Source organism: Nannospalax galili, unplaced genomic scaffold (assembly GCF_000622305.1).
Source record: "Nannospalax galili isolate Female #2095 unplaced genomic scaffold, S.galili_v1.0 scaffold1188, whole genome shotgun sequence".
In the NCBI taxonomy this organism is placed as follows: Eukaryota; Metazoa; Chordata; class Mammalia; order Rodentia; family Spalacidae; genus Nannospalax; species Nannospalax galili.
The window spans coordinates 179,966-203,515 of record NW_008358629.1 but is presented as its reverse complement, the minus strand read 5'-3'; positions in this window follow the sequence as shown (position 1 = coordinate 203,515).

The window sequence follows — 23,550 nt, the reverse complement described above, 5'->3', positions numbered from 1 at the left end:
GTGGAGTGTCTCACAAAGTTAGAAAGTTGACCTAGTCTGGGTGCAAATAAGACAGTTGCAATGCTCAGGTCTGGACTAAGAAGGTAATCCAGAGATCTGGCATGGGTAGAAGGGGAACAGACCTAGGCCCAAGGCTTAGAAGGGGGACCGAGTGCAGGGAGCGAGTGGAGGTGTTCAGGCTGCAGGAGTATCAAGACCCAGTCGACAGGATCTTAATTACCTGGGTAATAGATGTGTCTGTAGCAGGCAGATCAGGAGGTTTGGGGCAAGATGGGAGTGGAGACAGCCTGTGGATGGTCTATCAGATTAAGTTGAAGAACTGAACTGGTCTGAGTATAGAGGATCAGGATGCAGTGGGCAGGTCTAGACTAAGAGTGTGGTCCAGCAATCTGGGGTGGAAAGAGGAGGAGCAAGTCTGGGCCCAAGGCTAGGATGGGGATTGCGTGTGATGAGAAAGTGGAGCTGCTCAGTCTGCCAGGAGATCAAACTCTATATATATACATTTAAGAGGTAGGTTTCCATATGGCTTTTTCTAAAGACATATAGTGTTACTTGTCTCTCTCCATACTCTGCCCTGATCTCCCATTCCCCAACCCATTGAACCATTCCTAGTCTAATATTCCCCTTTACCCCTTCATATCACTACATTCTACCACCTCTCCCAGGGAGCCACCCTCCACCCATCCAAGACCATGCATTACTTTCTTGACTTTTCTGAATTTTCAAATTGAAACATGCATAGCTAAGATTTCAGAGCTAGTCTCCAGCTCTGAGAGAGAACATGTGATGTTTGTCTTTCTGAGTCTGGGTTACCGTGCTCAGAATGATTGTTTCTGATTCCATCTATTTACCAGAAAATTCCATAATTTGTTTTTTAAGAGCTGAATAATATTCTATTGAGTCTCTCTCTCTCTCTCTCTCTCTCTCTCTCTCTCTCTCTCTCTCTCGTCCATGTACCAATGGATGCCAGAGTTCTCAGATCTTCCTGGAGCCAAAGTTACAGGCATTTTGATCTGTCCTACAAAGTTGCTGGGAATTGAACTTGTATCTTCTAGAATAGCAGTATGTGCTCTTAACCACTGAGCCATCTCTCCAGCCTATATATATATATATATCTTGTATCCCATAAGCCTTCTGAGATCTAAAGGTTAGGAGAATGTTTCACCATGTTGGTGTCCTCCAAACTAGAGTTGTTAATGATGCTAATAATTTTTAGGTTTTCTGCTTATCTATTTCTAATTGTATCATGACTGTTCTCATTAGCAAAGATACATAGGTTGTCACACTGGGCACTACAAGCAATGCCTCTTAATAATTAAAAGATATTGGATATTGTCCAATTCAAGAGTATATCTAGGGGCTGGAGAGATGGCTCAGTGGTTAAGAACACTGACTGCTCTTGCAGAAGACCCGGGTTCAAATCCCAGTACCCACGTGGCAGGTAACAACTGTCTGTAACTCCAGTTCCAGGTGATCCAACAGTCTCTTCTGCCCTCCGCAGCATTGCACGACATGGGTGCATTTACCTACGTGCAGGCATAACACTCATATACATAAAATAAAAATAATAAATATAAAAAGAGTATGTCTATAAGGACTTACTTAATTTTCAAACCAGGTTTTTGTTTTTGTTTTTGTTTTTAAAAAGAGGGTCTCCCTGAAGCTTCAGCTGGTTTGGAACTTGCTATGTAGACCAAGCTGGCCTCGATCTCATAGAGATCTTCCTGCCTCTGCCTCCTGTGTTCTCTGATTAAAGGTGTTCTCCATCACACCCAGCTTCAAACCAGTTTTCTCTAAATATTTGTTCTTATTGGTTCTGTTTTTGTAAAGAATTTGTAAAAAAAAAAATCATTGTCTTCTAATATTCTTCAAAAGTACAGCTTCTAATATGTGAACATGAGCAATATTTTTGAGATGTTAGGATGTCATACACAGGACAAACAGAATAGATTGACCTACGAGCTACTCTTTCTATACTTCTTAGTTGCATAAAATTGAGCACCGTTGAGCCATCTCTCCCACCTGGGCCAAAAAGTTTTGGTTGCCACTAACTCTTTGACGTCTGTCACTTAAGCTGCTCCTGAACACGGGACCAAGTCAAACAACTGGAACAGATCTCATCTAATGACAAGAGACAGATGAGATTGAACTATCAGATAGTTAATTAGTGACAGCTTGAGAAAATATTGTTTAGATACAAGGGGAAAATTTGTCAACTTCAAAATGAATTGAAATTTCACTTGATAACACTTGCTTGTAATTCCAACACTTGGGAGGCTGAAGCAGGGACATTATAAGTTTGAGGCTAGACTCAGTTTTATAAAAATATGCTGTCCCATAAAAGTAAAAAATAAAGAGTTTTACAGTGCCAAAAATTAGTGTTATAAAAAGTGTATATTTATACTGAGGGATCAATGAACTAAATGAAAGGAGATCCAAGAACAGTTCAAGAAAAAATTAATAGTGTAAGCTGATTATAGCACAAAGCAGAACACTTATGCATAAAATCATACTGGTAAAAGTAAATTGATCAAATTAATAAGAGACATCACTTTAAACAGAAAGCCCAATAAAGAAATTTAGTGTGCTTGAAGAAAACAGAAGGTCACAATTAATAAGCATTTGCTTCAGGTTAGTTACCAAGACAGATTCAAAGTCTGTGAAGTAATAATATGATTTTAATCCTAAATTTTGAGTTGTAGTCATGGAAGACAAAGATCAGACATAGACATTCTGAGTTTAGTTAAGGTACTCAGGTGATGAAGAGCACAGTGCTCAGAGATCCCGTCATCTGATGTAGTAATTGGCTTTAATCAATTTTGTGTCTATTTCTATACATGGTTAGGTGTGATGTTATAGAAGTTTCAGTGGTTTCTTTTCTTTGAGTGGTAGCACAGATTTAACCTTCAAGTCAAGATTCCACATTAAGATCTTCCTGAAAACCTGGATGAGATATTGATTCCAAATGATGAAAAAAATCACAATTCAGAAACACAAGAAAAATGAAAAAAGTACAAGAGTCATAAATCCTTAAATACTGAATCCAAGAAATTCTTGGAATTCTAGGAAAATAATTCAAATTCTAGTTGAGAGATAACCATTGACTTCAAAGTTACAAAAACATATATAGATGAATGAAGTAAGGAAATCAATTCAGGATGGCAGGTATGCAAAGACAAGAAGCAGATTTTAAAAAAGAAGGGGAGAAAACAATCAGAAATGTGAGAAATTTAAAACTCAAAGCATTAAGGAAAGTTTCATCAATAGATTATATCAAGCAAAAAAAATTTTAGGGTTGAAAAAAGTTTAAAGAAACTTTATATTTAGATATCCATAAAGCAAAACAAATAAACAAGCATGACCACAACTTTCAAGAACTAAGAGACCTGACCACACAGCCAAATACAAGAATTCTTGGAGTAGAAAGAGGAAGTGACATAAAAGCTAAAGGCATGGAAAACCTAGTCAGTGAAATTATGTCAAAAATTGTTTTCCTAAAAATCTAGGGAAAGAAATGGACATCTAAATACAAGAAAAACTTAGAATCCAAAATACACATACCAAGGGTATAAGTTCGCTAAGATTTATTATGAGTGAAATGCAAGGCTATGGAGGCTTATGTAATTTGGAACAGGAACACCCTATTAAAAGCTGCAGGAGAAAAATGTCCAGCCAGTTTCAAAAGTAAACCAACCATAATAACAGCAGGCCTCTCGGTAGAAACTTGAAAAGCCAGGAAGACATGGTGTATTAGTTACTTTTCTATTGCTGTGATAGAAACACCATGACCAAGAGAATTTATAAAAGGAAGAATTTATTTAGTTTAAGGTTTCAAGGAGCAAGACACCATCATGGTGGAGGCAGAGGTGGCTGGAGGAGAAGCAGAAGCTATACACTCACATCTTCAGGTGGGCACGGGAAGCAAGAGCATGACTGGAGATCCAGCGAGGCTTAAGAACTCTTAAGTCTGCCCCCAGTTACATGATTCTTCCAGCATGGCCTCACCATCTAAGACCTCCCAAAGAGCACCAGAAACTGGGGACAAAATGTCCAACATTTTCATTCAAATCACCACACATGGAATGACATATTTAAAATTCCTAAAACCAAATAATTGCCAAGCAAGATTATTATATCTAGAAAAGTTATCTTTTCAAGTTCACAAGACAGAAGGGACTGCAGAGAAATAAAGACTTTAAAAGATACACAAAAAGTACAACAATTTATGACCACCAGGGCAGCATTGACAAAAGATACTTAAAGGAACCCTACAGACAAAGAAGAAAGTGTCCTCAATCATAAGAGCGCAGGGAAAAGTGAATTTCATGAGAGGAATAGAAGAACAAAGAAAGTATGAAAAATAATCAAGTGTTCACAAGTGAGTGAGCCAGCAAATCTTTAAATTGAGGAGAAGAAAAGAACCAGAACATATGATCCAACTAGGACATCCACGAATAAAACTGCAGGAAACAAGACTGCCTTCCAAATGAACCCAAAATATAAATGATCTTGATGCTTTGATTTAAGCATACAAATTAGATGACTAGAGTAAAAACAACTCCAAATTATTTATTTTCTGTAAATGTTTCTCATTGGGAAACACTAATAAGCACAAACTGAAAATGAAAGAATTACAGTTCACGTACCAAGTTAGTGGAAGAAAAAAATAAAACAAAACAAGCAGAGCAAGCTATATTTCTAGGTGACAAAGTATAGTTCAAACAAAATTAGTCAGGGGAGATAAAGAATGTCTATATACATATTAATAAAAGGTACAATCCAACAATAACTTACAATGATTATAAATACATAAAAATTCTGTTGCCACTATCATTAGAAGAACACTGTTGGACATAAAGAAACACAGGTCCATACGTAATAGGAACCAATCCTAACTATCAGATAGATTATAACCAATCTATGCTAATAAATAGTTAATCCTAACTATCAGATAGATTATCCAAGCCAAAAAATATCAATAAAGAGCCTGAAAGATTGTATTATAGTCTCTATCAAATGGACTTAACAGACACCTACAGGATATTCCATTCAATAGCATCAGAATACACATTCTTCTCAGCAGCTAGTGGAATATTCTATAAAATAGGCCAGACCACATTTGGGCCTATAAATCAAATTAATAATTATAAAGAATTCAAAGTAACATATTTTCTCAGATCATAATAAAATTAAACGAGGAAAAACACTGTCAAGATAAACTACAGAAACTAAATAAACTTAAGAAAATTAAATAGTATATTCTGTAACGATCAGCGTCTCATTGAAGGGATTAGGGAATTTTTTTTTTTATTTATTCAAGTGATTACTTAAAGAGACAGTTGGCTAAGGACTGTTGGGTCTACAATTGCAACAGAGACTTGTTACACTAGAAAGTAATTTTAAAGAGAATATAAAGTGCCAAAAGGAAGTTTACCTGGCAATAAGTTTGGACAATGACATATTTGAATACAACCATTTTCAAAGTCAATGTTCATTTGGAAAGTATTTGAAATGTACGTTTTCCCCCTTTATCCCAAGTGTAATCAAGTGAAAATTAAAACAACTTGTCTCAATCATTGATATACAAAATGGCACTTCTAACATGGATATTTAAGACTATAAGGGTTACATTAGAAAATCAAATAAAAATCAAGTAAATAAGTTGAAGAGACGCTTCAATGTCTCAGAAAAATAAGAACAAGCCTTTTATTCTAGCTTGCTTTCAATTGCTGTGACAAAACACTCTGAACAATACCAACTTGGTGAGGAAAAGGTTTATTTGGCTTATATCTCCTGGGTTGGGTCACAGTCCATCATCAAGGGAATCCAAGGCAGGAATTCAGAGCAGGAACCTGGAGCATAGACCATGGAGGAACACTGCTTACTGGCTTGCTCCCATGGTCCATATTAAACCTCCTTCCTCATACTATATAGGACTGCCTGCCTTAGGGTGGTATCACCCACAGTAGTCTGGGCACTCCCACATCTATCAACAATCAAGCAAATGCCCAACAGACATGGCCAGAGGCCAGTCCAATGGAGGCAATTTCCCAGTCAAGGCTCCTTCAACTCAGGTGTGTCAAGTTGACAAATAAAGCTATCCAGCACATCATTGTAGATGGAAAGATCCAATAAAGATCAAGAAAGAAATTAAATTGGAATTTAAAAGAACAAAATAAAAATAGTGAAATAAAGAATTGTTTCTTCAGAAAGATAAATAAGGGGGCTGGAGAGATGGCTCAGTGATTAAGAATACTAATTACTCTTGTAGAGGACCTTGGTTCAGTTCCCAGTACCCATATGATGGTTAACAATCATCTGTATCTCCAGTTCCAGGGAACCCAACACACATTCCTGGCAAACAAGCATCTGTATGCATGTGGTACATGCATGTAACACACTCATACACATAAAATTAAAGTGATAAATAAAAGCAATAAAACCTTAATAAACTAAATAAAAAGAGAAGACAGAAATTAATAAAATTAGAGATGAAAAATGGGACTGGAACACCAACGAAGTGTAGTGGATAATTGGTGAATGTTGGAAAACTTATATTCCTGATAAGTTCAGAAGAAATGCATAAACTTTTAGAGCTATATAACCCACCAACATTAAACAAGAGGAATAGATAATTTAAACGATCCATGGAACACAATGAAATTAGTTTTCTAGGAAAGAAAATTCCAGGATCCAATGAATGAAATATCAAATTCTATCAGACTTTTACAGAAAAACTGACACAAATGCTCCAAAAACTATTTGATAATTTAGAAAGTAAATGAATGCTACCAACCTCTTTCTATGAAGATAGACTTATCTTGAAAATTAAAATAGATAATGGAACAATTTTTAAAAACTATGTACATCTGGGCATGGTGGTACATCTTTAATCCCAACACTTGGGAGGCGGAGGCAGGTGGATCTCTATGAGTTCAAGGCCAGCCTGATCTACATAGTGAGTTTCAAGCCAGCAAGTGTAACGTAGTGAGACCCTTTCCCCTAAACAAACAACCAGAAAACTGTATATCAATTTCCCTGGTGAACATAGATGTAAATTTTCTCAATAAAATACTTGCAAACAGAACTCAACAGCATATTCAAACAAGTTTGTTTCATATCAGAAATGTGAGGATACTCCAAGATATATAAATGAATAAATGTAATATGAAACATAAATAGATTCAGAGACAGATATTGCATGATGATTTTAATAATTCAGAAATGGTCTATGATAAAGTTAAACATAGCCTCCTGATGAAAAGCTTGGGTAGATAATCCTGAGGCCCAACCCATTAATGAGGAGATATTGGTAAATTCTCCCCACCCCCACTGGGGAGGAAGTGTCTCACATTCTTGAAGTCGTGGCCACTGGTAGGCTATCCATATTCCAGTGAATGGCCCCACATCCATGTGCATATGGATAGCACTAACTGGGGTTAGTGTGTTATTAAGAAAAACATGAAGTTGGGAGAGGGACATATTGAGGGATATATGAGGGAGTTGGAGGGGAAAATGGTAGATGATATGATCATATTTCATTGTATACATATATGTAATTATCAAAAATAAGTAAAAATAAAGGATAGTATGTCAAAGAAAAAAATCTGAAGAATCTAGGGCTATAAGGAGCATACCCCAACATAATGAAGGTTCTATGTAACAGTTACAGCCAACATTATATATACTGGATTGTAAAAACTGGAAAACATCTTCTTTCAATTCAGGAAAAAGAATATGGTGTCCACTCTCTCCAATTTTATTCAATACAGGGTTTGAAGTATTATCCCACAGCAGGAATGCAAAAAAAAATAAGTGAATTTGGATGTAGACAGGAAAAGAAGAAGTACAATTATCCCTATTAGGCAGATGATATTAACCTACCGTTAAAATACTCCAAACACTCCAGCAGAATACTTACATTGCATAGATAAACACTTTCAGCAAAGCAGAATATATAATTAACAGAAAAATCAGTAGCTTTTCTATATATTGAGACCAATGACAATGACACTGAGAAATGAATCAGAAACCAAGTCCATATTCAATAGCTTCAAAATTTTTAAATATTGGGTCTGAGGAGATGGCTGAGTCCGTAAACTGCCTTGGACACCAGCATGAGGTCTTGAGTTTAGATCCCTACCACTTATGTAAAAAGCCAGATTCAGCTGGGCATGTCTGTGACCCAAGTGCTGGGGCTGCGGAGGCAGAAGGATCCCTGAAGTTCATTGGCTATCTAGAGTACAGTGAGCTGCATGTTCGGTGACAGATCCTTTCTCAAGTTTTATTTAATTGTCTAGGACTAAACCTAACAAAGGTGAAAGATCTGAAAAAAGAAAATTGAAGAAATAAATTGAAGACATCGAAAGAAGGGAAAACTTCCCATTCACATGGATTGGCATAATAATATTGTGAAAATGATATGACTGACAGTGAGCTACATAGTCAATTCAGTGACCATCAAGTTCCCAATGGTATTAGGTACAGAAACAGAGAAGCAACCAGCAATCCTAAAATTTGAATGGAAGTACAAAAGACTGTGAGTAGCTAAAGCAACCACCAGCAGAAAAGCAATGCTGAAGGTAGGACACTTCTGTACTGGTATACTCCTGAGTCACAGCACTACTGCGAAATGGGTCACTGTTGCTGTAATGTGAGTTGGCACTCATTACCTATACAAAGCTTTTCAGTGTAATCATGTTATATATTTTTTAAATATTTTATTTATTATTTTTAAAATGATTTATTTAATAACCACACATTAGAAGAAGCATTTCATTACAACAGCATTAACCTATTCAATAACATTTTTCTGAGCTAGGGTACATCTCTTTCAAAATTGGCTGTATATTTTTAGGTTTACAGATGAATTATTATGCTTGTACAATCTTTTACTCATTATAAACTCTATAAGACATAAAATTAAATGAATTTTTAACCTTTAAAAAAGAGCTCCATTTCATTATTAAAATAACTTTCATTCAGAAAAATTAATTTTTAATATAATTGACACTAAAATACACATGCATTTCTAATCTCTGTATATCTGATTATTACTAGTCACAGTTGGTTACTTTCTGAGCTCCTTGGCATCTGAGCATGAATATAAAGTCATCAGGTATATTTCAACTGTAATGTTTTTCACATCTACAAATTACTAAGGAGCAAATTTTTATGCTTTGAAGAATTATCATTTTTATCATTTTTTAAAAAATTTTTAGTAACTACATGATTAGAAGACACATTTCACTACAGCTTTAACATATTCACTGACACACTCCAGAGCAAGAGTACATCTCTTTCATAAGTGGGTGCAAGTTTCAAGGTTCACAGTAGAATTAATACAGTTATACAATACTGAACTCAGTATAAGCCCTGTAAGACATAAAATTGAAGGAGTTTTTAACCTTTAAAAAAGATCTCCATTTCATTTTAGAATATATTGTTCCTTGCTGAAAGATTCATTGCTTTTGCTACTAACGCTGAGATGTTAGCACATGCATATCTAATCTGTATGTATCTGATTATTACTAGCCATAATCGGTTGCACTTGGATGCTTGGCGCCTGTGTATGTCTATAGAGTCGTCGGGTAGATTTCAATGGTAATGTTTATCACCTCTACTAATTAGCATGACGTAAATTTCCATGCTTCCTCCTCAAATATAGTACATTTTAAAAAATTGGTTGAATTTTTTTTTGTGTGTGTGTATCACACAGAACATCCCAAACCATCTCATTCAACTGTACACCCACTTCCCAGATGGCACCCTCCCATAGCCTTCCTCCCCCCACTAGAGCCCTTATAATCTGTTATCCCTGCTGCTGTCTGCTGTGTTGTCGGCACCCCCAGCCGTCCCCCACTACTTGTCCATCTGGTGAATCTAGTCAGCCTATCTAGAGGTCTTTGTTTTGGGAGGGTCAGCTGTTCTTCATCTAGCAGTAATCAATTGTCAATATTCCTTTAGATAAGATTGGGGTCTGCTGTTCATTTTCCCACCTCTATGCTGGGTTAGTATCTGGGAGACCCTTTGGCTACCCTGGCCAACAACTCAAAAGAAGGTCTCTCCTATCTGGCATTGTTGCTTGTTATGTAGCCTTTAGCTATGCATATGGTCTCTTAAGAAATTATATTGGCCCCTTTAATCTTTGGTAATACTTTCCTTTTGGGTGTTTAAGGCGATACAGTTGGCCCCAGATAAACCAATTTATTTTAACTCATAAGGTCCTTTGAGGATCTGTTCCTCAGGGGTCACATGGGCTTGGGAGGAGCCCCCAACTCCTTTCTTTTACCAGTTCCGTCTATATGAAGATATGTTAAAGGTCCTGCTTGACCATGGTTGGCTTCACTTAGAAGCATGGAGGAAATTATTTCTCTGTGTTGACCCTCCTCTTTGTAGACTGGACACTGGTTCAAGTCCATCTGGTTGGGTCTCCTCGGCCTCCTTGATCAAGAGGACAGGTGACCCACTGCAATTACAGGACATTTTGAGAGATGCTCATAGTCCCCTGGAACTAGTCGACCTATGAGGGCAAGGAGCAAAAACTGTCCTTTATGTCCCTCTGACCAAATTAGTATAGGCCTCAAATTATGTCTGTTAAACAGCCAAGAAGGTTAGTTCCACCAGTCTAGTACTTTTAATTACTGTGTGTCATGTAGATAAATCTTGGGCAAAGACCAATTTTTCTCAAATATTATTTTATTTTATGTGTATGTGTATATTACCTGCATGTAGGTAAGTGTACCCATGTCATGCAATGCCTGCGGAGGTCGGAAGAGGCTGTCTGATCCCCTGGGACTGGAGTTACAGACAGTTGTTAGCTGTCATGTGGGTGTTGGGATTCGAACCCGGGTCTTCTGTAAGAACAACCAGTGTTCTTAACCTCTGAGCCATCTCTCCAGCCCCAATCATGTTATAGTTTTAAAAACAATTGCTAATAAAGTACATTGGTAAAAACAAAAGAAAATGCTACTCAAAGTACACTGAGGACTGGGGATGTTGCTCATTTGATAGAGTTGCTTGCCTCACATGTACACAGCCCTAGGTTTGATCCCCAGCACTGAATTAACTCGGGTGTGGTTGGGCAGCCTTTAATACCAGCACACAGGAGTTGGGGGCAGGAACAACAGAAGCTCACAGTCATCAACGTCTGAGGGCCAGCCGACTGAGATACATAAGACACTATTTCAAAAAAGAATATAAAAGTATTTTGAGATTGTGTCTCACCCCAGTCAGAATGGCTAAGATCAAGAAAGCAAATGACCACAAATTCTGGTGAGAATATGGGGAGAAAGAACCTTTGTACAATGCTTGTAGAAATATAAGTAGTGTAGTAACTATGAAAAATTTGTGTGGAGGATACTAAAAAAAAAAAAAAAAGAAAGAAAAGCCAAAGCTAGGTGTACCTAATTCTCCATGCATGCTACTCAAAGGAATCTAAATGAGTGCACCACAGTTACAGGCATGTTTCTGTTTCTTGTGTTACTCTTTACAATGACCAAGAAATGGAATCAGCTTCATCAGATGAATGGATTATGTACACTCTGTAGATTTTCAGTCCCTAAATAGTAAAAAAATTATTTAATTTGCAAGAAAATATACAGAACTGGAAATCATCACCTTAAGCAAAATAAGCCAACTTCAGGAAAACAAATATTGCAAGCTCTCTTTTGTACACGGAATTTAGATTTAAACAATATACACACGATATGTAATGAATGTAAAAGGGGAATTGTTTGAATGGAGGAAGGACTCCATAGGGAGAAGGAGAGAAAATACCAATGGAGTGAATATGAGCAAAGGACCATGATATACAAATATAAAAATTTCACAATGAAGCCCAGTATTATGTATGGTAAATTAAAGAAGAGGAGAGGGGCCAGCAGTAAGGCTCAGTGGGTAAAGGTGCTTAGCACCAAGCCTCAAGACCTGAGTTCAATCCCTGGAACACACAGGGTTGAAGGAGAGAACTCCCATAAGATGTTTTCTGAACTCCACATGTTCCCTGTTATGCACACATACAAGCAAACCACACACACACACACACACACACACACACACACACACAAATAAATATTTGTAATTAAGAATTAAAAGAAAATAAGGCAAACTCAAATTAACAAGCATGTGACAGAATTTCTAACCAGGAGTTTTCAAATGTGTGAAGGTCACAAAAAAACAGTAAGTACTGAGGAAACTAATGAGAAGTGAGATATCCTGGAGTAAAAGGGAAGCTTGCTGTAATAATTCACTGAATTCCAATGAAAATATTTAGGTATCTTGTTAGTACTTCAGCATTGTTAATCTCCTATTTTTGATAATTTTAATATTCTTATTAGATGTCTACTTTAGAGAAAACTGGGTGAATAACTCTCTTACAGATCTAAAATTGCCTCAAAATAAAAATATCAAAATCAGTCAATTATGGAGGCACATACATGTAATGCCAGGTCTCAGGAGGGTGAGACAGGAGAATCACAAGTTTCTAAGCCAGTGTGGTACTACATAGCAACAGAAAAAAAAAAATTAGTGCCTTAGATATCCCACTTATATGAAATAAAATCACAGCCATTCTACAACAGATGAGCCTGTATTTGCAATTCAGAGGTGAAAACATTTTTAAGTAAAGAAATGAACCTTTAATCCCAGGACTCAGCAGACAGAGTCAGGCGAATATCTGTGAGTTTGAGACCAGCCTGGTCTACACAGAGAGTTTGAGGTCAGCTAGTGTTATATAGTGAAACTCCATCTCAAAAACAAATAAAAACCCCAATCTTAAGAAATAAAATACAATAGAAAGGGAAATATCTACACTGTTCAGTAATTACTATTTTTAAAGCCTGGCATATAAAAATTAACAAGAAACAAACCTAAATGCAAAAGAGGAATAAAACATGATTTTGAGACAGGATGGGTCTCACCCATCCAGACTGATGCAGTACACAAAAACTCCTTACCTCAGCTTCAAAAACACTCAGATTACAAGCATGTGCGTCATACTAGGCTCAGTAACACAAAATTTGCAAAAGAACAAAGATGATTCAAATCCTGTAAAAAGAGAGTATGAAGTGAGTAGTCCGCAGTTGAAACTAACCAGACCGCAAGAAAAACCAATGCCTTGAATGAGCATAGAGAGGGAACAAGTGATCCAGCTACTTGGTCTACGTAATTTAGGCCCCAAAGGTCCAATTTACAAAAATATACTGTTGCAATTTACCTAACTGGGTGCTTCTGGAAACGCTTTTGATTTTTCCAGGACCTGAGCAGTGGCACCCTCTTCTGGTGAAGAGCTCACAGCAAGCACACCACTGGCTTGGTGGTGCCTGTCCCTCAGCTGATCCATCCCTCTCAAATTTACAGTAGTCATTCAAGGACCCCAATTGGCTCAGTTGGGGTCAGTTGACTCCTCTGGATCTTTCTGTATCCAGAAAGTGGTGCCTTTCCTGCCTCCTCTGAAGCTACCTGCAGGTTCAGACTAAATACCTACCCACCTCCTTAGGAGAAAAGGGACCCAGCAAAGTGTTTCATGTGTGAACCGTAGACTTTGAGACCTGGTCTCCCTGTATCCCCAGCTGGCTGGAACTCGCTGTATAGATAATGCTGACCTGGATCTCATAGAGATCCACCTGCTGCTGCTTCCCTAATGCTGGGACTAAAGGCTCATGTCCCCATGCCCAGAAAGTCAGGTTAAGTGAGCATAATACCACCTTTTTTCACTTAAAAATCAGTGACCATGAGCTAGAGATAACTCAGCGGTTAAGAGCACTGGCTGCTCTTGCAGGGGACCTGGGTTCAGTCATTTGGAGGCTAACAACATTCTATAACTGCAGTTCCAGATGATCTGAGGCCCTCTTCTGACATCCGCGGGCATTGCTTGACATGGCTACACTTACATGCAGGCAATACACGAATAATAATAATAATAATAATAATAATAATAATAATAATAATAAAATAAAATAAAATCAGTGACCACTTATTGGAAACCAGTTGTGTGAAAATTTCCCCGGTTCTGTATTAACAAAAACTGTTTTGAGTTTTCTTGTAGTTACAGAATTTAGGAGGCTAGAGCAGTGCATGGTTAGGAAGCTGAACAGTGAGGAAACCTATGTGCAACTTTTTTTGCCTGGTTTTTGGAAAGGAATGTGGGCAGCATAGTGAAGCCATCTCATAAAAGAAAAAACATCCAAGAATGACATTAAATACTGGATACTGGAAGTGTGCCCTAGACAAAGGAAAATTAAGAAGACACTTATACCATTTATGTTTGCTTTCCACAAATGTAATACAAAGAAAATTTCCACCCATGTAGGAATATTATGGTCAATTGAAATGGTAACTGATATTTATTCAATCTTTTCCATAAAAAAAAAACTATCTTTTTTCAATTGTGTGTGTGTGTGTGTGTGTGTGTGTGTGTGTGTGTGTATGCAACAACATAAGTGCAGGTGCCTGCAGAAGCAAGAGGTGACAGATCTCTCTGGAGGGGAAGTTAACAAGCAGTTGTGAGCTGCCTAATATTAGTGCTGATATCTAAACTAAGGTCCTCTGTGAGAGCACGAAGTGCTCTCATCCTCAACCTCTGAGCCATCTTGCCAACCCCAGTGTTCAACCTTTATTCTGCATTACTGATTCTACGCTTCTCTACTTTTAATAGTTTTTACAATATTTCTATTTGACTTTTATTGTGTCTTCCACAGAAAAATTAAAATTTTAAGAGGGCAAAGGTCTTTGTATATGTCTCATTATTGTATCATATCCTAAGTGCCTACAGCAGTGCTTAGCCTAGTGATATTTGGGTATTTGTTGAATAGATAAATAATTTTTTCTTGCTACACACACCTACTTTTTGTTCTTCTAACACTACCTCTCTAGCTTTATATGCCTCTGTGTGTTTTTCTGTAAAATCCTTCCTCTTAGATTATTTTCCTTAAAACACAGCTCAACTCACCTTATCAGTTATGTCATGCTTTTCTTCAAGTCAGTTCCCAAATAATCATGCTGTACCTGTTTTTTTAATAAACATATTTTCTTTTATCCAAATTATGGGTTAAAAGTTTTTAGTACTGATATTTAAAATGAAAATACCAATATATTCAATCTATAAAGGCTGTTGATTGGGTTAATTCAGATAATGCATGCATAGGGCTTAGTTAGAAAATGATTAATAATGATATGTTTGCTTACAAGTTAGTAGAATCCTGTGCAAGAAAGTCTACATTCTTTCTTTCCTCTATTTCTTGAAGAAATGTTGTGATTTTCAAATAAGCTATCCTCAATCTAACAGCCAAATTATGGCCCTATAAATATTAACTATCAGAATTATAAGTAAAATGCATATCAGTAAATCATACAACCAAGTATTCCTATTTTTATGTTTTATTTATTATTTTTATTTTATGTATATAAGTGTTTTGCCTGCATGTATGTAACTGCACCATATGCATACAATGCCAACAGAGGCCAGAAGATGGCACTGGATCCCATGGAACTGAAGTTACAGATACTTGTTAGCTGCCATGTGGGTGCTGGGAATTGAACCCAGGTCTTCTGGAAGAACAGTAAGTGTTTTTAACCACTGAGTCATCTCTCCATCCCCTCAAGTGATCATATTTTAAATATGTGAAAAATAATTGAAGCATTAAGTTGTATAGAATTTTTTCTTTAAAAAGACACCATGCGGAACTAGTAAAAGAAAGGAGCCAGGGGCTCCTCCCAGGCTCATGTGACCCCTGAGGAACAGATCCTCAAACGACCTTAAGAGTAAGAATAAATTAGTTTATCTGGGCCAACTGTATGGCCTTAAACACCCAAAAGGAAAGTATAACCAAAGGTTAAAGGGGCCAATATAATTTAATAAGAGTCCATATGTATAGCTAAAGGCTACATAACAAGCAACAATACCAGACAGGCAATACCTTCTTTTGAGTTGTTGGCCAGGGTGGCCAAAGGGATTCCCAGATTGTAACCCAGCATAGAGCTGGGAAATTGAACAACAGACCCTAATCTTACCCAAAGGAATATTGACAACTGATTACCGCTAGATGAGGAACAGCTGACCGTCCTAAAACAAAGAGCTCTAGATAGGCTGACTAGATTCACCAGAAGGGCAAGTAGTGGGGAATGGCTGGGGGTGCCGACAACACAGCAGACAGTAGCAGGGATATCAGAGTATAAGGGCTCTAGTGGCGGGAGGGAGGCTATGGGAGGGTGCCATCTGGGAAGTGGGTGTATAAATAAATAAATAAATAATAATTTCAAAAAAAAGATGCCATGAAGTGATAATTTCATAGGTTGTTCTCTCTCACTGAAAACAAAGCACATTCGACAAACAATATTAGTTAATGTCCAGATGAACCCTCAACAGTAAAAACAGAATTTGAAAGGCTAAACTGTACTGAAGATAACCTGGGGTGGTTAAGATGATGAGGTGTTTAATAGGTGCCTCTAGTGGGGAGGTTGAACAACACAGAAACTTAAAAATTTAAGGTTTTATCTATTCATCTGTTGACAGACACATAGGCTGATTGCATAACTTCGCTATCATGAATAGTTTTGTAATAAACACAGATATGCAAGTGTCTCTGAAAGATAGAGACTTAATGTCCTTCAGTTACATACCAGGAGTAGACTTTAATTTAGCCATCGAGATGAGCAAAATTAGGTCATGTGCAGGAAAATAGATGCACCTCAAGATACTCATATTAAATGAAACAAGTCAGACAGAGAAAGCCAAATGTCATGTGTTCATTCATTTGTGGAACCTATATTGTATGTACACATATAAAATAATATAGATAGATGATAGATGATAGATAGATAGATAGATAGATAGATAGATGATAGATGATAGATAGATGATAGACATGAAAGTAGAGTTAGGAGGAAGACTGGTGTAATAAAGCTGAACACTGAGTGGAGGAAAGGGGAAAGACAGAGGTTGGCCAAAGTGAATGATACGCTTTTACGAAAATGATTTTATGAAGCTTTATCATAAAGTATAATAAATATATGCCAATACAATATGTATTAAAAAGAGCAATGAAGTGATTCTTGGAAAATGAAAAAATGTTTAAAGTTAACATGATTCCCTTTTCTCGTATCTCCCAAATAATTTTTGAAACTTACCATCTGCTACCTCATTTAAAGTTTCCAAAGAATATAAGAGTTGGCATTTTATATATTTTTGTGCAATTTCGGTATATTTTCTTGATACAACAAATATAGTCAAATGTAAAGTTATCAACAGTTTATTCCGTTAGAAAAGCAATACTCATTGTTAAAACAATGGCAAATCTGATTAGAGTCATGCCTTGTGTGCTGGATAGCTTCCGTGTCAACTTGACACACCTGGGTTGAGGGAGCCTCAATCGGGGAATTTCCTCTATTGGACTGGCCTGTGGCTATGTCTGAGGGGTATCTTCTTGACAAGTGATGTGGGAGGGCCCGGCCTGCTGTGGGTGGTGCCACCCCTGGGCAGGTGGGCCTGTGTTGCATAAGAAGGCAGGCTGAGCAGGGGCCAAGGGAGCAAGTCAATAAGCAGTGATCCTCCATTGCCTGTGCTCCAGATCCTGCCTCCAGGTTCCTGCCCTGAGTTCCTATCCTAGGCTCCTTGATGAACTGTGACCCGGTAGATGTAAGATAAATAAACCCTTTCCTCCCCAAGTTGGTAGTGGTCAGAGTGTTTTGTTTCAGCAACGAAGAAACAAACTAAGACACTTTGTAATGTAAAACCTGATTTCCCTTTTCAGTTAAAAATAAATGTATAAATGACTGCCTGAGATAATCTCCTTCTGAATCCTAAATATGACTGGCCCAGGCTATACAGTGACTTCAATGCCAGCCTGGGTAATTTAGCAAGACTGTTTTCTTAAATGAATAAAAAATAAGTTAGGGGGTATATCACAGTCATGGAAAGCCTGCCAAGCATGTATGATGCCCCAGGTACCTCAATAAAAGGTAAATATTGTCAAAAGTGCTTTAGGTTGGGTTAGAACTTCATACCCACTTCCTCTTATCTACGCTAGGATTTTATCTGGTTTGAACTTGCGTATGACTTGTGCATGCTGTTACCATTACTGTGAGTTCATATGAGTAACTGACCAGCTGTCTGGAAGACTCTTTTTCCTTGTGGTCATCCACCCCCTCTTGCTCTTACAATCGTTCAGCCTCCTCTTCTGAATGATCACTGAGCCTTGGGAGACAGAAGTTTGAAATAGCTGTCCTATCCAGAGATAAACACTCTGTGGCCTCTTGTTTTCTGCACATTGGCCAATTGTGGATTGGTGTTAATCACCATCTACTACATAATGAAATTTCTCTGGTGAGAGATGAGAGATATATCCATTCTGTGTGTAGAGGTTGCATTGAAGATGTGTCACTTAGGGTTAAGAATCTCAGAGACACTTACTCTCTACATTTGACCAGTTCTCTAGCTCTTTAATAGTCTCCATCTGTTGTACAAAGATGTATCTTAAAGGTATGGGACTCTTGGTGGGTCCAGTGGATGGACCCATAATGAAGGATATTTAGGGACACAAATCAGACTCTATAGGCCATAATATATGAGACTACATTAAATTGGACAAGGAGTAGTTGGGGGAGGTGCAGATAGGGGAAGTGATCTAAATATCATCAAACTATATTGTATGAAAATCACCAAATTTCAATAAAAAAATAAAATAAAATATCAAAAAACAAAAACCAACCAAATAGAAGGTAAATATATTGCAAGATACTCAGAAAGCTAAAATGAGGAAACACTTTTTTCTTAAAAATATAGCTGAAGAACTATATAATTTCAATAATTGATGAGCTGGGGCTACCACACTTGTACAGAGCCTGATAAGCATGTGATAGCATGCTTAAGCTATCTCCATTTCTTCAGTTTTGTCACTTAAGAAAGATAAATTGATTCATATAGTATATAACTTGAAATTGGCTTTTCCTTCACTTACCTATTCTCTTGAAAATCAACCCAAGTATTTCCATGGGTTAAGGGTTTGTTACTTGAGGCTGGAGAGATAGCTTCGTGGTTAACAGCATTGACTGCTCTTACAGGGGACCTGACCCAGGTTCAATTCCCAGTACCCACATGCAGCTAACATGTTTATAACACTAGTTCCAGGGGAACCTACCACCCTCTTCTGATCTGATGTCCATGGACATTGCACAACACGGGTGCAATTACATACAAGCAATGCACTCTTGCACATAAAAATAATAAATAAAAATATATTTTTAAAAAGAGTTTATTACATGTTTATTTAGTACTATTGCATGATATTTATGTACTGTGATATATTTAAGTACTCATCCATTCAATAGCATTCCAGTTATTTCTAATTGTTGACTGTTACAAATAAAGGCACTGTGAAAAAATAGTATGGAAATATTTATGTGAAATTACACATTCTTTTTCTCTGGACCAAATGCCTGCAGGTGAGATTTTTGGTTTGTATGTCATGTCCATGTTTAATTTTGTAGTTGTTTTTGGATCTTGGGGACAAGATTTTCCTATGTATCCCAGGCTAGCCTCAAATTCATGAACTTTCTGGCTCTGTTTCCCTAGTGCTTGGATAAATGCCTGTTTAATTTTTTTCCTGAAATTTGAGGTTTTCATACAACTTTATGGTATATAGATCCCCTCCCTTTATCATCCCTCATAATTAAATATACTGTTATATATGTATAAGGTCTATAGAGTATAATTTGTAACCCAAAATGTTCTTCAGGGTGGGTCCACTCACTAGAGCGTGGTTAATCTACCAAGAACCCCATGCTTGAAAGAGACTGTTCCTACCCCTCCCAGCAGCCATCTGCTGACACAATTTCCTTAGGTGGAGTTGGAGCTTTTGACTCACTTCCTCACGTCTATGCTGGGAATTTTTCTGGTTTGAGCTTGCATCGGATACGTGCATGCTGTCACCATTGCTGAGTTCATATGAGTAACTGCTCAGCTGTCCGAAAAACTGTTTCCTTATGGTCGTCCACCACCCCGACCCTTATAATCTTTCTGCCCCTTTTCCACAATGATCTCTGAGCCTTGGAGGGCAAAAGTTTGATATAGGTGCCCCATTCAGGGATAAGTGTTCTACATTGTCTTGTTCTCTGCAGTTTGGTCAGTTCTGGGATTCTGTGTTAATCACCATTTGTTGTATAAGGAAATTTCACTGGTGAAAGTTAAGAGATGCATTAATCTACGGATCTAACAATGTGTCATTAAGAGTCAGTTTAATATAACTATTTAGTAGAAAGGTAGTATCAGGGTCTCTCCTATGACCTGTGACCTTTCTAGCCTTCACTATGAACATTAGCCAGTAGAGGTGAGGCTCTGAAGTCAGTACCTTTCTCCTTGTTTATTCTACAGCTCATATATGCAATGTCTTCAGAAATGGAGTCTTACAAGAGCAGGCGTAATCCTGAGCATTGTTTGAGGGTCTTTAGGACCCCTGACCAACAACTTCTAGAGAGGGAACCGTTCCTAGCATTGAGGTTATTTTTCTTTTCATTAGCCTATAATGTCTAGAAAGGGAAGTGCCACCCTGTAATATAACTTCTTTTAATCACTTTTTATGATGTAGATGTATATAATTTAAGAAATGCTATAGTCCTAGGTTGCCATATGGCTTTTTCTAAAGGCCTTTAGCAATCACAGCACTGGGGAGGCAGAGGCTGGAAGATCTCTGTGGCATAGAGGCGAGCCTTGTCTACATAATGAGTTCCAGACCAGGTGGAACTAAAGGGAGACCCTGTTTAAAATTTTAAAACACTGTCAAATATTTTTTCCAAAGTAGCTCAAATATTTTACACTCCAATGAGAAACATATGAATAATCTAGAAGCTCCACATCTTCCCAGAATTTGGTGTTCTCATTATTTGTAATTTTTGCTACTTTAAAATGTACATAGTGATATCTAATTATAGTGTTAATTTGCATTTGCTTGATCATGTTGAATATATCTTCTTGTGCTTGTGAACTATTTGCCCATTATGATTAATGTTTTGCTGATGGTTTTGCACATTTAATTCTTGCATTGTTTTATTATTGGTAAGTTTGACATTATTTTTATTTTCAAGAGACTAGCTTTTGTTGAATAGGTGGTATGAAAATATTTCTTTATCTGTAGTTTATATTTTCATCTATTTCATTGAGTCCTGCAGACAGAAAAAGAGTTTAATTTCAATGAGTTCCCATTTATTGATATATTCTCTGTTTACACTGTGAGTTTTAATAATTTTTATTTTAAGAATTTCATACCAAAGGCTTTTTTAAAAAGTTATATGGAAATCACCCTCTATATAAGCTACTTTTTTTATTTCTGTATTTAGATTTTTATTATTTTTATTGAATATTTGATAAATTCATATAATATATTTTGATCATATTTAGACCCCCTCCCCTATCTGCACTCCTTATAGGCCCCCACCAGATTATATACATTCTGTCATATATGTTAAGACCTATAGAGCCAAGTTCATGTCTCCAAATGTCTTTCAGTATGCACCCATCCACTGGACTCTGCTGCCACACTCTTAAAGAAAATCAACTCTCTTCTCCCTCTCCCACTATTACCAGTTGCCAACAGTTCCTCCTGTACTAAGGTTGGGGCTTCTCGCCCATTTACCCACTTCTATGCTGGGTTTTTGTCTGGCTTGAGCTTGCTCAGGTCTTGTGTGTCCTGTTATCATTGCTGTGAATTCATATGAGTAACTTGCCAGCTGCCTGGAAATCTCTGTTTCTTTGTGGTCATCAACCACTTCTGGCTCTTACAATCTTTCCACTCCCTGTTCTGCAGTGGTCCCTGAGCCTTGGGTGACAGAAGTCTGATATAGGTGTCCTATTCGGGGATAAGTTCTCTGCAGTCTCTTATTCTCTGTACTTTGGTCAGTTGTGGCTTTCTGGGCTAATCACCATCTGCATGAGGAAGCTTTGCTGGTGAGAGTTGAGAGGCGCATTAACATTCTTTCTGCCCCCTGTTCCACTATGTTCCCTGAGACTTAAGTGTAAAGGTTGCATTGTAGATGTGTCACTTAGGGCTGAGAACTTCATAGGCACTTATTCTCTACATTTGACCAATTGCGAAACTTTGTAATAGTCTCCATCTGTTGGAAGAAGAAGCTTCTTTGATGAGTGGTGAGAGGTACACTTGTCTATAAGTATTATGTATTAAGTATTAAGTCTATAAGGATATGTATTTAGAACATAGTAAAAAATCACGTTGGTATAGGAGTGTGACAAAAGTAGATTTTCCCTATAGATTCAAATATGAATGCACACATACATAGTTTTTAACATAGGTACTGAAAAGGATATTTTTAAAGCCATGTATTGCTGTGGTTTTCATTATTATCCCTTTTTTTTTTTTTAAGAAGAAGCATTTCATAACAGCTTTAACATACTCAATAATAGTTTCCAGAGCAAAGAAACATCTCTTTCAAACGTGGCTATAAAATTTTTAGGTTCACCATTGAATTAATACCGTAATACACTATGAACTCAGTATAAGTGCTGTAAGACATAAAATTGAATGAGTTTTTAACCTTTAAAAGAGATCTCCATTTCATTTTAAATATACTGTTTCTTCATAAGCCAGGCGTGGTGGTGCATGCCTTTAATCCCAGAACTCTGGAGGCAGAGGCAGGCGGATCTCTGTTAGTTCAAGGCCAGCCTGGTCTACATAGTGAGTTCCAGGACAGCTGGGGCTATAGAGAGACCCTGTCTCAAAAACAACAACAACAAGAATATATATGCATATACTGTTTCTTACAGGAACACACACTGTTTTTGCTAATAACACTGAGATGTTGGCAAATGTGTCTCTCATCTGTATGTATGTGATTATTACTATTCATAATCAGTTGCACTTGGATCCTTGGCACTTGTGTATGCCTATAAAGTCATCAGGTAGATTTCAATGGTAATGTTTATCACCTCTACTACTTAACATGACATAAATTTTTATGCTTCCTCCTCAAATATAATTCATTTTTTAAAAATTTGTTGATTTTTGTGGGTGTGTATATCACACAGAACATCTCAAACCGTCTTATTCAACTATAAACCTACTTCCTAGATGGCACCCACAAATAGCCTTCCTCCCCCCACTAGAGCCCTATACTCTGTTATCTCTTCTACAGTCAACTATGTTGTCAGCACCCCTAGCTGTTCCCCACTATTTCTCCATTTGGTGAATCTAGTCAGCCTATCTAGAGGTCTTTGTTTTAGGAAGGCCAGCTGATCCTCATTTAGCAGCAATTAGTTGTCAAAATTCCTTTAGATATGATCAGGGTCTGCCATTCATTTTCCCAGTTCTATGCTGGGTTACTATCTGGGAATCCCTTGGGCCACCCCGGCCAACAACTCAAGAGAAGGTGTCTCCTATCTGGCATTGTTGTTTGTTATGTAGCCTTTAGCTGTAAATATGTACTCTTAAAAAATTATATTGGCCCTTTAAATTTCATAAGAGCACACATATATATAACTAAAAGTTACTTGACAAACAGCAAAGCCAGACAGGCGATACCTTCAGTCGAGTTCTTGGCCAGGAT